The sequence below is a fragment of the Lissotriton vulgaris genome, chromosome 3_1 (assembly GCF_964263255.1).
Source record: "Lissotriton vulgaris chromosome 3_1, aLisVul1.2, whole genome shotgun sequence".
NCBI lineage: Eukaryota > Metazoa > Chordata > Amphibia > Caudata > Salamandridae > Lissotriton > Lissotriton vulgaris.
This window is the reverse complement of record NC_141689.1, coordinates 143999411-144014416: the sequence shown is the minus strand read 5'-3', so window position 1 is coordinate 144014416 and position 15006 is coordinate 143999411.

Sequence of the window (15006 nt, the reverse complement as noted above, 5' to 3'; positions counted from 1 at the left end):
TAGGGAAAGCGCTGGATGGGGGAGGGGTAAAAATTCCTATTCCCACTCCAGTGAGTGCAACAGTAGGGAAACTGCTGGATAGCAGAGGGCTAAAATGTACTGTTCCCGCTCCAGTGAGTGCAACAGTAGGCAAAGTACAGGATAGCAGAGAGGTCAAAATTACTATTCCCACTCCAGTTAGTGCAACAGTGGGGAAAGAGCTGGATAGCGAATGAGGCAAAATTACTATTCCCTCTCCAGTGAGTGCAATAGTAGGGAAAGTGTGTTTATGGCGGAGGGGTAAAAATTACTATTCCTACTCCAGTGAGTGCAACAGTAGGGAAAGTGCAGGATAGCAGAGTGGTAAAAATTATTATTCCCGCTCCAGTGAGTACAACAGTAGGGAAAGGATTGGATAGCAGAGAAACAAAAATTAATAATATTTAAATAATTTAAAAAATATAAACAATATAACAAATAAATAAACAATATTTTTAAAAAAGCAGATTCAATATATTAAACATTAACATTAAATGTATGAATTACATATATCAAAAAGGTAGAATTATTATCTTAAATAAATAAATGTGCAAACAAAATGTATTTAAAATAAGCAAATATTAACTATTTTTTAAAAAGAATAATGTATTTATTTAATTTTCTAGCTTAAAACACCACACCGATAAAAAAAAATCAACATTTTAATTTTAATGTATTTCCATAATTAACATAGTTGTTAATCATTTGACACATTATTAATAATACAAATAATTAATGAACATTGGTTTAATATGCATTCTATAACACTATAATATTCCCAACACACACCTAAAAATGAAGTACATAAATACAAGAAATAATTACTAATTCATTATTTTTCATTAATTAACTAATATGTATTAATAAATTACTTCCCACCCTTCCCACCATGTTCACCTATAAACACAACAAACCTAGAATTTTAACACAATTAACATAATTAATTGTCAATTCATTAATTAAAATTAATTAACTATTTATTAAATCATCGATTAGAAACAAAATGACTTGCCACCATTCCCTCTATTTTCACCTTAAACAGCACACCACATGAATAAAAATAATTACACAATCAGCATAATTAATTGCCAATTAATTAATTAATTACACATAATCAATAACTAAATATTAAATCATCAATTAAAAACTACATTACTTCCTACCATTCCCACCATTTTGCCTATAAACAGCACATTACACATAAACATATTTACACAATTAATATACTTAATTGCCGATTAATTAATTAATATGAATTAACAACTAATTACTAAGGCTAAGGCAGCTTGCTCAGCAACCCAAGATTACATTTGTTTTTATCTGTACTGATGACGGATGATATCCAGAAACACGTGTCTAGAGATTTACAGCATTTACCATCAGGCTAAGGGGCGAACTGTGCTGGGAGGTGAAGCAGTGTGCACCCACCCCTTCCTGTTTGAAAAGGCTCCCTTGAGCCATTGAGCTGACGAGCTTGTGGAGATGTACCTGTGCGCCTGTGAGAGGTACTGAGACCTGAAAGGATTGTGGCAGCCTGCTCCGCAACCGCAGATTACATTTGTTTTCATCGCTACTGGATGGATGATATCCAGAAACACGTGTCTAGAGATTTACAGCACTAACCAGCACCAACGTTGGTGGAATACTCAAGGAAATATTCAAGTGAGTATGTAACATGAACTGCATTTACCATCATGCTAAGGTGCGAACTGTGCTGGGAGGTGAAGCAGTGTGCTCCCACCCCTTCCTGTATTAAAAGGCTCCCTCGAGCCATTTAGCTGATGAGCTTGTGGAGATGCACCTGTGCACGGTACTGAGACCTAAAAGGATTGTGGCAGCCTGCTCAGCAACCCAAGATTAAATTTGTTTTTATCTGTACTGATGAAGGATGATATCCTGAAACACATTTTTACAGAGTAACACAACAATAACCGCACCAACTTCGGTGGAATACTTAAGGAAATATTCAAGTGATCATGTAACATGATCTGCATTTACCATAATGCTAAGGGGTGAACTGTGCTGGGAGGTGAAGCAGTGTGCTCCCACCCCTTTCTGTCTAGTGGGCGTCTGCCCCACAAAGGGCAGACTGGCATAAAGCCTTCCTCTCTGAAGCACTAGAAGCAAATGTCTTCCAGCATTTGATTAGTTGCACTTAACAATGGCTCGCTGTGAGTGTGCCAACATCATTGGATGCCGATAATAGCGTCTTAAAAGGGCGGCCCAAGGGGTGGACTGCGGGGGTGCCGGCAATTCCCTCGCGGGTGGTTCCCATGACAGAACCGTTCAATCATCAGCACAGGAGCATCACAGCCGCTGACAGAACCGTTCCATTCTTGCCACCAAAGGAGTTAAAGGAAGCGAATGATAGAAATAGGTAGGTTTAATCATTTCATAGGTATGATAGCAAGTTTTCGCTATGTGCCTGTTTAGTATGTTGCATGTTTTTAAGGATCGCAGAAAGGTTTAACCCTTTCAGTGGTCATGACCGAATGGTTCCACCATGAGCACAAGTTCTATTGTGCTCATGACGGAACCATTCCGTCATGAGCACATGCTCAGGAAATCCCTCTGCTGCAGGCAGCAGAGGGATTTAATTTCTTTTTTTTTGCCTGGGGTGGTGGGGAAGAGCTACCGCAACCTCCCCAGGCCAATTTTTGTATTTCATTGACATGACAATCACACACATGGGGGGCCATCGTCATTACAATAACATTGAAACTGAAACTTAGTTTCAGTTTCTCAGTTTTGGAGCTTGTGGGGCTTTCTCAACCCCCGAGCACTGAAAAAGATGGCAGAGGTATCTTTGGAAAAAGGGGAATCTCCCCTTTCCAATGGTACCCTTCCCTAGTAGATCCCTGCTTTGGGATCACCCCAGGAAGGTGATCCCCAAGCAGGGATCCACCCATTAGCACCAGGGAGAGGGGAGCGGCCTTTTGCTCCCCCATTTTCTTTTTGGCACAACAGTCTTTCTGCCCCCCCTGGGGGGGGGGGGGGGGGCAGAAATCCCACTAGACACCGTGGATTTTATTTATGGACGTTGGGTGGGGGCTGCCCAAAAAGGGCTTGGCAATGCCCCAACCCCCCCACATAACTGTCAGTCTTTCTGCCCCCCCCCGTGAGGGCAGATGGGGACAGTAGCCCCCAATCTGCCCCCCTGAGCAGGCAGAAAGGCCACTAAAAACAGGGATTGTTTTTCATTGACATTGGGGTGGGGCCTGCCCAAAAAGGGCATCCCAATGCCCCTAAATCCCCCAGAGACATGTCAGTCTTTTTTCCCCTCATGGGGGCAGAAAGCCCACCAGACACCAGTTTTTTTTTTTATTGACGTTGGGGTGGGGGCTGCCCAAAAAGGGCAAGGTAATGTCCCCACCCCCGCAGAAATGTCAGTCTTTCTGCCCCCCCGGGATCCACAAAATTCCACCCACCCTCATTATCCAAAGTCTTCCGAGAAAAATGGTACCTCACTTGTGTGGGTAGGCCTTGTGCCTGTGACAGGAAACAGCCCAAAATGCAATGTGGACACACCACATTTTCATAGTGAAAACATCCTTTTTTATACCCATAATCACTTGCAAACCTCAAAACTTGTTTAAAAACATACATTTTCTCACATTTCTCTGGTGGAAAGTTCTGGAATCTGTGTTGGTCTACACATTTCCACCCAACCCGCATTCCCCAAATTCTTCCGAGAAAAATGGTGCCTCACATGTGTGGGTAAGCTTAGTTCCCACATCAGGAAATGGCCCAAAGCACAACGTGGACACACCACATTTTACAGTGAAAACTGACACTATTTTGAAAAGTGCCTACCTGTATATTTTGAACCCTAGCTCTGCCAGCACCTTGGAAAACCTAGCAAACCTATACATTTTTTAAAACTAGACACCAAGGGGAATCAAGGATGGGGTGACTTATCAGGCTCTCCCCAGGTTCTGTTACCCATAGTCCCTTGCAAACCTCAACATTTGTAAAACAAACACATTTTCCTCACATTCCTGTGGTGGAAAGTTCTGGAATCTGCGTGAATCCACAAAATGCCACCCACCACGAATTCACCAAAGTCTTCAGAGAAAAATGTTACCTCTCTTGTGTGGGTAGGCCTAGTGCCTGCGACAGGAAGTGACCCAAAACCCAATGTGGACACAACACATTTTCAAAGTGAAAACTGAACCTTTTTGTGCAAAAAGCCTAGATGTCGGTTTTGAACTCTAGCTCCGCCAGCACCTAGGGAAACCTAGCAAACCTATACATTTTTGAAAACTATATACCCAGGGGAATCCAGGATGTCAGGACTTGTCTGGCTCTCACCAGGCTCTGTTACCCAGAATCCCTTGCAAAACTCAAAATTTGCTTTAAAAAAACTCATTTTCCTCACATATCTGTGGTAGAAAGTTCTGGAACCTGTGTGGAGCCACTAAATTCCAGAAATCCTGCATTATTCAAAGTCTTCCAAGAAAAATAGTAACTCACATGTGCGGGTGGGTCAAGTACCCGCGACAGGCAAGGGCCCAAAACCTATTGAGGCGACATCAGAATTACCTATCACAAAACCACCTGGTTTTTCAAGGGGGCTCCCATAGGTTTTTGGCCAAGGGCTCCGCGGCCATCTAGGGAAACCTACCAAACCACACATTTCTCCAAACTAGACACCCTGGGGAGTACAACCAAGTATGTTTTGCATGGGTCCCCCAACATTTCCCTACCGAGAATCCCCTGCAAAGCTCAAATTACATGAAAAATTAATTTTTTCTCAAATTTCTGTGTCGGAAAGTTTTGGAATCTGCGTGGATCCACAAATTGCCCCAGGTCTCCTGATAAAAATGGTACCTCACTTGCGTGGGTGGGTCAAGTACCTGCGACAGGCAAGGGCCAAAACCTATTGAGGCGACATCAAAATTACCTATCACAAAACAACCTGATTTTTGCAAGGGGAGTCCCATGCGTTTTTAGCCCCAGGTTCGGCGGCCACCTAATGGAATTCTTACCAAACCAATTTCTGAAAACTACATACCTGGGGGACTCTAGCAATTCATGGCTTGCGTGGGTCCCCCAACATTTCCCTATCCCAGAATCCCCTGCAAAACTGAAATGTTTTCAAGAAAATCAATTTGTTCTCACATTTCTGTATGGGAAAGTTGTAGGTTCACCGGGCTGACACAAATTTCCAACCACCCAGTGGTCCTGAAGTTCTCTTGATAAAAATGATACCTCACTTGTGTGGGTAGGCACAGTGGCTGTAACAAGAAATAGCCAAATCGTACTGTGGAGACTTCAAAATTACCTATAAAATAAAAACTACCTGGTTTTGGGGGGGGGGGGGGGGGGCACCTTGGGTTTTGGCCCTGGGCTCGCCGCCATCTAGGGAAACCTACCAAATCCACACAGTTCTGAAAACTAGTTACCCTGGGGAGTTCAACGAGGTATGGCTTGATTGGATCCCTCAACGTTTCCCTACTCAAATTTAGCTGAAAAACACATTTTCCACATATTCTTATTTTGATTCACCACGACAGCACAAATGTCCCACCCCACAGCGTTCTCCTTAGTGTCCCAAGTAAAATGATACCTCACTTGTCTGGGTGTCAAATGCAGAAATGGCAAAAAACGTATTTTTAAAAAATATAGCTCTCAGAATTCTTGGTGCTATACCCTTATTCCCTATGTTTTGGGCTCATCCCAGTCACAGGCTGTTACCCCACCCACACAAGTGAGGTATCATTTTGCTTGGGAGATTGGGGGGAATGCTGTGTGGTAGGACATTTGTGCCGGTTTGGTGATTCCACCCAAAAATATGTGGACAATTTGTTTGTTTCAGCTAAATTTTAGGTTTGCAGGGCATTCTTTGTAGGAAAATGTTGGGGGATCTACACAAGCCATACGTTCCTGCACTCCCCCGGGTGTGTAGTTTTCTGAAATGTGTAGGTTTGGTAGTTTCCCAAGACGGCCGCTGAGCCCGGGGCCAAAAACCCAGGTGACCCCTCTTGTAAAACTAGGTTGTTTTGTGATAGGCCATTTTGATGTCTCCTCAATACGTTTTGGGCCTTTGCCTGTCGTGGGTACTTGACCCACCCATGTGAGTGAGGTATAATTTTGATTGGGAGACCTGGAGGGACCCTGGGTGGTAGGAAATTTGTAGATCCATGTAGATTCTAGAACTTTTTCACACAGAAATTTGAGAAAAAACGTTATTTTACCAGATAAATTTGCTGTAGACAAGGGCATTATGGGTAGAAAAATGTTGAAGGATCCACGCAAGCCATACCTCGCTGGACTCCCACGGGTTTCTAGTTTTCAGAAATGTGTGGGTTTGGAAGTTCTCCAAGATGGCCACCGAGCTCCGGGCCAAAAACTCTTGGGACCCCCTTGCAAAACCAGGTTGGTTGTGATAGGTAATTTTGATGTTGCCTCAATAGGTTTTAGGCCCTTGCCTGTCGCTGGTCCTTGACCCACTCATGCAAGTAAGGTACCATTTTTCTCTGAACACTTTGGGGAACGCGGGGTAGGTGGAATTTTGTGGATCCATGCAGATTCTCAAACCTAGTGAGAGCCAGTTCATTCCCCTTGGTGCCTAGTTTTCAAAAATGTATAGGTTTGCTAGGTTTTGCTAGGTGCCGGCAGAGCTAGGGTTCAAAATCTACAGCTATTCTTTTTGCAAAAAAGGTCATTTTTCTCTGTGAAAATGTGGTGGGTCCACGTTGCATTTTGTGATGTTTCCTGTTGTGGGTACTAGGCCTACCCACAAAAGTGAGATATCATTTTTCTTGGAAGACTTTGGGGAACATGGGGTGGGTGGAATTTTGTGGATCCACGCAGATTCCAGAGCTATCCACCAACAGAAATGTGAGGCAAATGTGGGTTTTCTGAAAACTCTTTAGGTTTGCATGGGATTCTGGGCAACAGAACCTGGTGAGAGCCAGTCCTGGATACCCCTGGGTGTCTAGTTTTTAAACATGTATATGTTTGCTAGGTTTCCTTAGGTGCCGTAAGAGCTAGAGTTAAAACAACTACAGCTAGGCACTTTGCAAAGAAAGGGTCATTTATCACTGTGAAAATGTGGTGTGTCCATGTTGATCCACTCTGATTTCAGAATTTTCCTCCACAGAAATGTGAGGATTTTCTTTTTTTTTTAAATGTAGGTTTGCAAGGGATTGTGGGTAACAGAACCTGGTGAGAGCCAGTCAGGACACCCCATCCTAAATTCCCCTGGGTGTATACTTTTCAAAACTGTATAGGTTTGCTAGGTTTCCTTAGGTGCCGGCAGAGCTAGGGTTCAAATACTACTGCTAGGCACTTTGCATAAAAGGGTCATTTTTCACTGTGAAAATGTGGTGAGTCCCTGTAGTGTTTTGCGCCGTTTTCGGTCGCGGACACTGGGAATACCCACACAAGTGAGGTACCATTTTTCTTGGAAGACTTTGGGGAACGAGGGGTGGGTCAAATGTTGTGGATCCACGCAGATTCCAGAACTTTCCACCACAGAAATGTGAGGAAAATGTGTTTTTTGGACAAAAGTTTAGGTTTGCAAGGGATTCTGGGTAACACAACCTGGTGAGAGCCAGTCAAGTCACCCCATCCTGGATTTCTCTGGGTGTCTATTTTTCAAACATGTATAGGTTTGCAAGGTTTCCCTAGGTGCAGGCAGAGCTAGGGTTCAAAAACTGCAGTTAGGCACTTTGCAAAAAAAGGTAATTTTTCATTGTGAAAATGTGGTGTGTCGCGTTTCGAGCTGTTTCCTGTGTGGGCACTAAGTCTCAGGCACATAGCTAAAGGTCGGGGGGGCGGTCCACCCCAGGCGGCACCATTTCTGAGGCGGCCGCGGTCGCGCGGCACTGGAGGCCCGTTGCGGCCGCCTTAATAACTTATTTGGGATTCTTAACAACAAGGCGCACAGTGTCCCATATAAATTATTAAGGCGGCCACAACGGGCCTCCAGTGCCGCGGCCGCCACCCGCATTTGTTTGCACTCACTGTGCCTGACTGCTGCAGTTACACCCCCAAAAAAACTTACAAGCAGGCCAGGAGTGTGCAGGCTGCAGCGCGGGCGCGGCCTAAGTCCCGCTGCCGCGTTAGTGACGTCCTCGTCCATCCGTTGTGGTTGTTGCCCCCCTCTACTCCCCCTGCCCCACGCCGTCCAGCCTTGCTCAGAGTCCTCCAGAGGGGGAGGGCGTCAATCAGTAATCACTGTAGTGCGCAGCTCGTGGGACTGTTCCAGGGCCTCCCGTCTGCCCCGCCACCCGGACCGCAGCTTCTCGGCTGCAGCAGTGGCCATCCCGGTGCTGGACATCCAGTACAACAAGCCAGGTGAGGCTGAATTGATTTGTGCGTCCAGAGCCCCCAGTGGGCGCTGCTAGAGGCCGCTTGATGCGCCCAACCAAACATGTGGCAACCTTCGTCCGACTCCATGACTTTGAAAATGCCTTCCCAGTGTGTTCTTTTGGTTGGAGTGTTTGCCATTTATTTATTGCAATATTATCCTTGTACCTGTGTTTGGTACTCTTTTGTAACACGCACACGTCACTTTTCTCTTGTAACACACTGTTTGCTACCTCTCACATTTTGATGGCTTTGATACTTGCACAAGTGCCACCATTGCCTACGTATAATATGTGTATAAAATGAGAAATAAAGTTTAAAAAGAACAACCAAGGGAGAAAAGGGGTGTAATATGTCTAGACAAGTTAAACAAGTGTCTGACATTGTCCTGTGGGTAGAAGAGATGCCAGGGTGGCTCAAAATCAGGCTGTTTCATTAGCACATTTTATTGAGTACCACTGAATTATTGCTTTAGTGCAATAGAATTGTGTCTAATGTTCGAAAAGCAATTTAAAGTAGAGAATAAGCGAGGTAGAGGGAGATCATGCGCCAGTGGATTGAGGGAATGTTCAAATAGATCTTCAGTGTTAGGTATTCAAGGTTTATCTGAAGAATTAATAATATTGGTAATAACATAATTTTGAAAGCATTATGTAATACTAAGTAGTGCTATTGTAGGTAGGTTATCGGAGTGTGTAGCAAATGAGCAGGTTGTTAGCTTAGAACAGGCAGCACACTCAAAAATAAATAGCATGGTACATACTGTGGTTTATCGAGACTTTGAATAGGAGCCCTCATATAGCATGATTGAAGTATCTGGTAAAGCACTCATAACTTCTGAGGCACTATACCATTTTGGAATAAAAAATATTTGGTAGAATGACTAGCTCTCTTGTCCAGTGTCAACTGGAGAAAACATGGAATGTGCCATTTTTCCTTCGGCCTTCATTGGGCACCCTGGCAAAGACGTCTTGAGGAGGGCAGATATGAATAAGTGATGGGGGAGCAAGGACTGTACATCCTGATACTGGTGGGCAAGAGATGTGGAGCGGGGCCTAGCCTTGAGAGGGCCTCCTGCTCTGGACAATGTCTGCATAGCATTAAACAAGCTGTGAGTGGCAGGACAGTGGAATACAATGTGGGCAGTGAGGGAACTGGAGCTTGGTAGATTTTCTCAGTTCCTATTAGTGTCATTATACCTGCTTGAAAAGACTCTTTTGTAACATGCACATGCCACTTTTCTCTAGTAACACACTGTTTGCTACCTCTCACATTTTGTTGGCTTTTGATACTTGCACAAGTGCCACCATTGCCTACGTAACGTTTGTTCTTGTGCCTGAGTGTCTGCCATATATTGAAGTATTATACCTCTAATTGTACTTTGTTTTCTCTTGTAACCTGCACTCTTGTCACTTTTTCCTCCTGTAATGCACAGTTTTCTACCTCTTGTATTTTGTTTGCTCACAATTGTCACTTTTGCCTCATGTAACTTAACGTCTGCTTTTGTAATTTGTTCACTTGTAATTTTCTCCTCATGTATCTTTACTGTTCCTATTGTGAAGCCTTCGGGTAAAGTCTGCGCTATATAAAAATGCATAAATAAATAAAAATAGGAGCGGCGGTGTGACGCAGCTGACCACCCCATGCAGAATGTCAGGAGGGGCCCATATTCTCTAGTAGCTCACTGATATTCGTTCATTGGCCTGGGGTTGAATAGGGTCCCCACTCAAGGGTTGTGAGGCCCCTGTATGTTCGCCCCCAGGTGATGTTGTTATGCTATTAATGCAGGGTGCTGCAACCAGTGTGCGGGGGTTCTCGATGCCGTCCATGTGCAGCCCACAGCTGTGTGGGGTCGCCTTAAAATGCTTCAAGGTCTTCTCTGCGCTGTTTAGGGAGCTCTCGGTTGCAGTCTCAATTACCAAAGTTGCTTCCTCTAAGAATGCATATTGTCAGTGCACACCTTGGTGCTGGCCTGCACAGCACTGTAACAATCAGAACACCCCAATTCACTTTTTCTCTCTGCGAAACTGCCATCGGAGAGCATTGCACACAGAGAATGACACCGTTCTCATTATTTCCTGTATTGCAGGGTCACCAGCTTTATTCCACCTGTTTCAGGTGATACATTCAGAGATTTAAATGCTGGGTTTTCTTCAATCCATTTATTGCCCGTGCATTTTAGGCTTGACGCTCGTTTAAAAAGCTATTTCCTTTACAAAGAATGTCTCTGGCTGTACAATCTTGTTCACTGACTTTTTTCATAACTGTGTTCTATTGACTGCCGACAACTGCCAGAGCTGCTGACTTTGGAGCTGGGAAATCCCTGTTTGAGTCTCGGTATCGGATCAAACAGCCCTACAAATCACTTAATCCCCCCCTCCCTCCCAAAAACGAATATATCCTTTCAAAAAATGTGTCCTTGTGTAATGTAAAGTGTTGTGTAATGTGCATGTCTTCGGCCGAATTGTTTCTATGTAAAACTGCAAAAAAATAATAATAAGATAATTGAGCTCCTCTTCCGACTCTTCATCCAATCAAAGCAGCATTTAGCCGATGCACTTCACATGCCCACCCATCAGCCAATCGGAGGCCTCAGTCTCTAGCACACAAGTGGCTCCTCCTCCTCTGAGGTCTCCTCACTAAGCCTGGATCTACCTGGCAAGCATCTAAAGGCCTGTTGAGTTTTTTTTATTTTATTTTAATTTATTTTATTTAATACAATTTTATATAGCACTGACTCTACCCAAAGGTGTTGGAGCGCTTCACAATAGAACCAAGTACGTTACATGAGGAAATCTACATACTTAGGGCCTCATTTATGAAAAGTTCAAGTTCAAGTTCAAGTTCGGGCATTTGTATAGCGCACTGCTCACCCAGAGGGTCTCAAGGCGCTTGGGGAAGGGGATCATTATTTGTCGAATAGCCAGGTTTTAAGTTCTTTTCTGAAGGAGATGTGGTTCTGAGTAAGGCGGAGGAGAGTGGGGAGTGAGTTCCAAGTCTTGGCAGCCAGGAAGGAGAAGGATCTGCCACCCATGGAGGATTTTCGGATGCGCGGGACTGCGGCGAGGGCTTGATTGGACGATCTTAGTTGGCGGGTGGGTTTGTAGAAGGACAGTCGAGTGTTGAGGCATTCGGGTCCTAGATTGTAGAGGGCCTTGTGTGCGTGGGTGAGAAGGCGGAAAGTAATTCTTTTGTTGACGGGAAGCCAGTGGAGGTCCTTTAGATGTCTGGTGATGTGATCTTGGCGAGGGATGTCTAGTATGAGTCTCGCTGACGCGTTTTGGATGCGTTGGAGTTTTTCTGTAATTTTGCTGTGATTCCGGCGTATAGTGTGTTACATAATCCAGTCGACTTGTGACCAGTGCGTGGGTGACGGTCTTTCTTGTTTCGACGAGGATCCAGCGGAAGATCTTTTTGAGAATGCGAAGTACGTTGAAGCAGGAGGACGAGACTGCGTTGACTTGTCTGGACATCGAGAGAGAGGAGTCTAGGATGAATCCAAGGTTACGTGCATGGTCTGTGGGTGTGGGTGCTGTGCCCAAAGCGGAAGGCCACCAGGAGTCATCCCAGGCTGAGGGGGAGGATCCTAGAATGAGCACCTCCGTTTTGTCTGAGTTGAGTTTTAGGCGGCTAGGTTTCATCCATACGGCTACCTCTTTCATGCCTTCGTGAAGATTGGTTTTGGCGGTGTCGGGGGTCTTTGGTGAGGGAAAGGATTAACTGGGTGTCGTCGGCGTACGAGATGATGTTGAGGTTGTGTTGACGCACGATGGAGGCGAGAGGACTCATGTAGACGTTGAAGAGGGTGGGACTGAGTGAGGATCCTTGAGGTACCCCACAGATGACTTTGGTGGCCTCTGAGTAGAATGGGGGAAGTCGGACTCTTTGAGTTCTCCAGGCAAGGAATGAGATGATCCAGTCCAAGGCTTTTCCTTGTATGCCGATGTTGCTGAGGCGATGTATAAGGGTGCTGTGGCAGACTGTGTCGAAAGCGGCGGATAGGTCGAGTAGGATGAGGGCCACTGTTTCTCCATTGTCCAGGAGTGTTCGAATGTCGTCGGTCGCTGCAATGAGGGCGGTTTCGGTGCTGTGTTTGGCTCGAAACACGGATTGGGATGGATCAAGGGATTTGTTGGATTCAAGGAAGGCGGCGAGCTGTCTGTTGACGGCTTTCTCAATGACTTTGGCTGGGAATGGGAGGAGGGATATGGGTCGGTAGTTTTTAAGTTCAGAGGGGTCTGCTGTGGGTTTCTTCAGGAGGGCGCTGAGTTCGGCGTGTTTCCAGCTTTCTGGAAAGGTGGCAGAGTTGAACGAGCGGTTGATGACATCACGGAGATGGGGTGCGATGATGGAGTCAGCTTTTTTGAAGATGTGGTGGGGGCAGGGGTCGGTTGGCGAGCCAGAGTGGATTGAGTTCATTAGGCGAATGGTGTCTTCAGTGGTTATAGGGTTCCAGCCGCTAAGGTTGTTAGTTGGTGGAGTAGGATCTGAGGGGGGTGGGGAGGGTTGATCGCTGGGAGTGTTCTCGAAGCTGTTGTTGATGTCGGCAATTTTGTTGTAGAAGAAGGAGGATAATGCGTCGCAGAGGTCTTGGGAGGGAGTGATGTCGTTAGATGCTGCGGTGGGGTTGGTGAATTCTTTGACGATGTTGAAGAGTTCCTTGCTGTTGTGAGTGTTGTTGTCAAGACGATCCTTGAATGCTGATTTCTTGGCGGATCGAATCAGTTGGTGGTGTTTGCGGGTGGCTGTCTTGAGGATGGCCATGTTGTCGGAGGTTGGGTTCTTTCTCCATATCTTCTCCAGGGTGCGGCATAACTTCTTGGATTTTTTAGGGTCATCATTGAACCAGGGAGCCTTTTTGCTGGCTGATTTGATCTGGTGCTTTTTCAGGGGTGCTAATTCGTCAGCACTGTGGGTAATCCAGTGCCCGAGATTGGTGGCCGCTTGGTTTGGGTCCATTGATAGGGTGGGAGGGTTTTGGTTGAGTGAAGTGAGGAGTTGGTCGGAGGTGATTTTGTTCCAGTTTCTCTGAGGAATAGGTTGTGGACGGTTGTGGGTCAGGGTGGTTTTGTAGCTGAAGTGTAGACAGTAGTGATCCGTCCAGTGGAGAGCTGTGGTGCGATCGAAGGAGATATGCTTGCTGGAGGTGAAGATAGGGTCGAGCGTGTGTCCGGCTGTGTGGGTGGGTGTGTCTACAAGTTGTTTGAGTCCCAGATTGGCCAGATTGTCCAGAAGGGTGGGAGTGTTGCTGTCGTGTTTGTTTTCAAGGTGGTAGTTGAGGTCTCCTAAAAGAATGTAGTTCTCGGAGGCGAGGGCGTGTGGGCTGACGAAGTCCGTGATGTCATCGCTGAATTGAGTGCGGGTACCTGGAGGCCTGTAGATGAGGGTGCCTCTAAGTGTGGTCATGGGGTCGGTGTGGATCTGAAAGTGGAGATGTTCGGCGGTTGCAAGGTTGTCGTCGGAGCTGGTCATGATTTTGATGGTGTTCCTGTGGATGATGGCGAAGCCTCCTCCTGTTAGGTTGGTGCGGTTTTTCCGGATAATCTTTTAAGCGTCCGGTATGGCTATGGCGATGCCGGGTGCTGATGATGTGTTCATCCATGTTTCTGTAAGGAAGGCGATGTCAGGTGACGCAGTGTCGAGTAGGTCCCAGAGTTCTGTAGCGTGTCTGTGGACCGAGCGGGTGTTAAGCAGGATGCACTTCAGGCAGTTCGAGTCGGAGCTGTGTGTGGAGGAAGTGGGTTTGGTCAGGGTCCTGAGGCAGTTGAACTTGCAGGAGAGGCAGGCGAATGGGCCGTGAGTACGTCCTGGGGTAGCTTCGCAGCATAGTGGAGTACGTCCGGGGTTGAGGGCGCGGAGAGTAGCGGCATCATATGTGATTCTAGAGGGTTGGGAGCGGCGGGGACCAGGGGGACAGGCGCTGGCCGCGGTCCAGGTGCGGAGGGGCGTAGACGGGCTTACCTTTGGTGCACCTTCGGCGCGCATGGGGCGCGACCACTGCGCATGAATGCTGCGCGAAACCTTATCTGTCATATAAGGATAGTAGGGGGGAGGGGCGAGGGAGGAGCAGCTGGGAGGCGGGTGCGTGCTGGGGAGCCTCGCTACGAGGCACAACAAACAAAATGGCCGTGTAGTATAAACAAATAGCTAACCAGGCGGGCAGTCCAATCTACAATGCATTAAACAGTACAGCAAAACACTTGAGCAAATGCGAGCGCACAATCAATAGCACAATAATCAGCAAATCAAATGGGCAAATGCGAGCGCACAATTAATGGTAAAGCAACTCAGCAATTCAGTTAGGCAAATGCGAGCGCACAATTAATAGTAAAACTAATCATCAATTCAAATTAGGCAAATGCGAGCGCGCAATTAATAATTCTATAATCAGGCAAATGCGAAGCAGTCACAATGCGATACCAGGCAGCCAGAGCGAGCGCTGCGAAGTGCGGTCAGGGAGCGTGGGGGAGCGACCTCTCCTCACGAGGATAGGGAGATCACAGAGCTATGGACACTGAGGCAGCCTGACGCATCGCTGCGAGAACACAGCGATGCGACACTTTTCATTGCGCCCTCCTTGCGACACCAATGATGCATCATATTTACAGTGTGACGCATCATGCTGCAAGGAGTTACAGATACGTCAGTATTTCTGATGTATCTGTAGGCGCA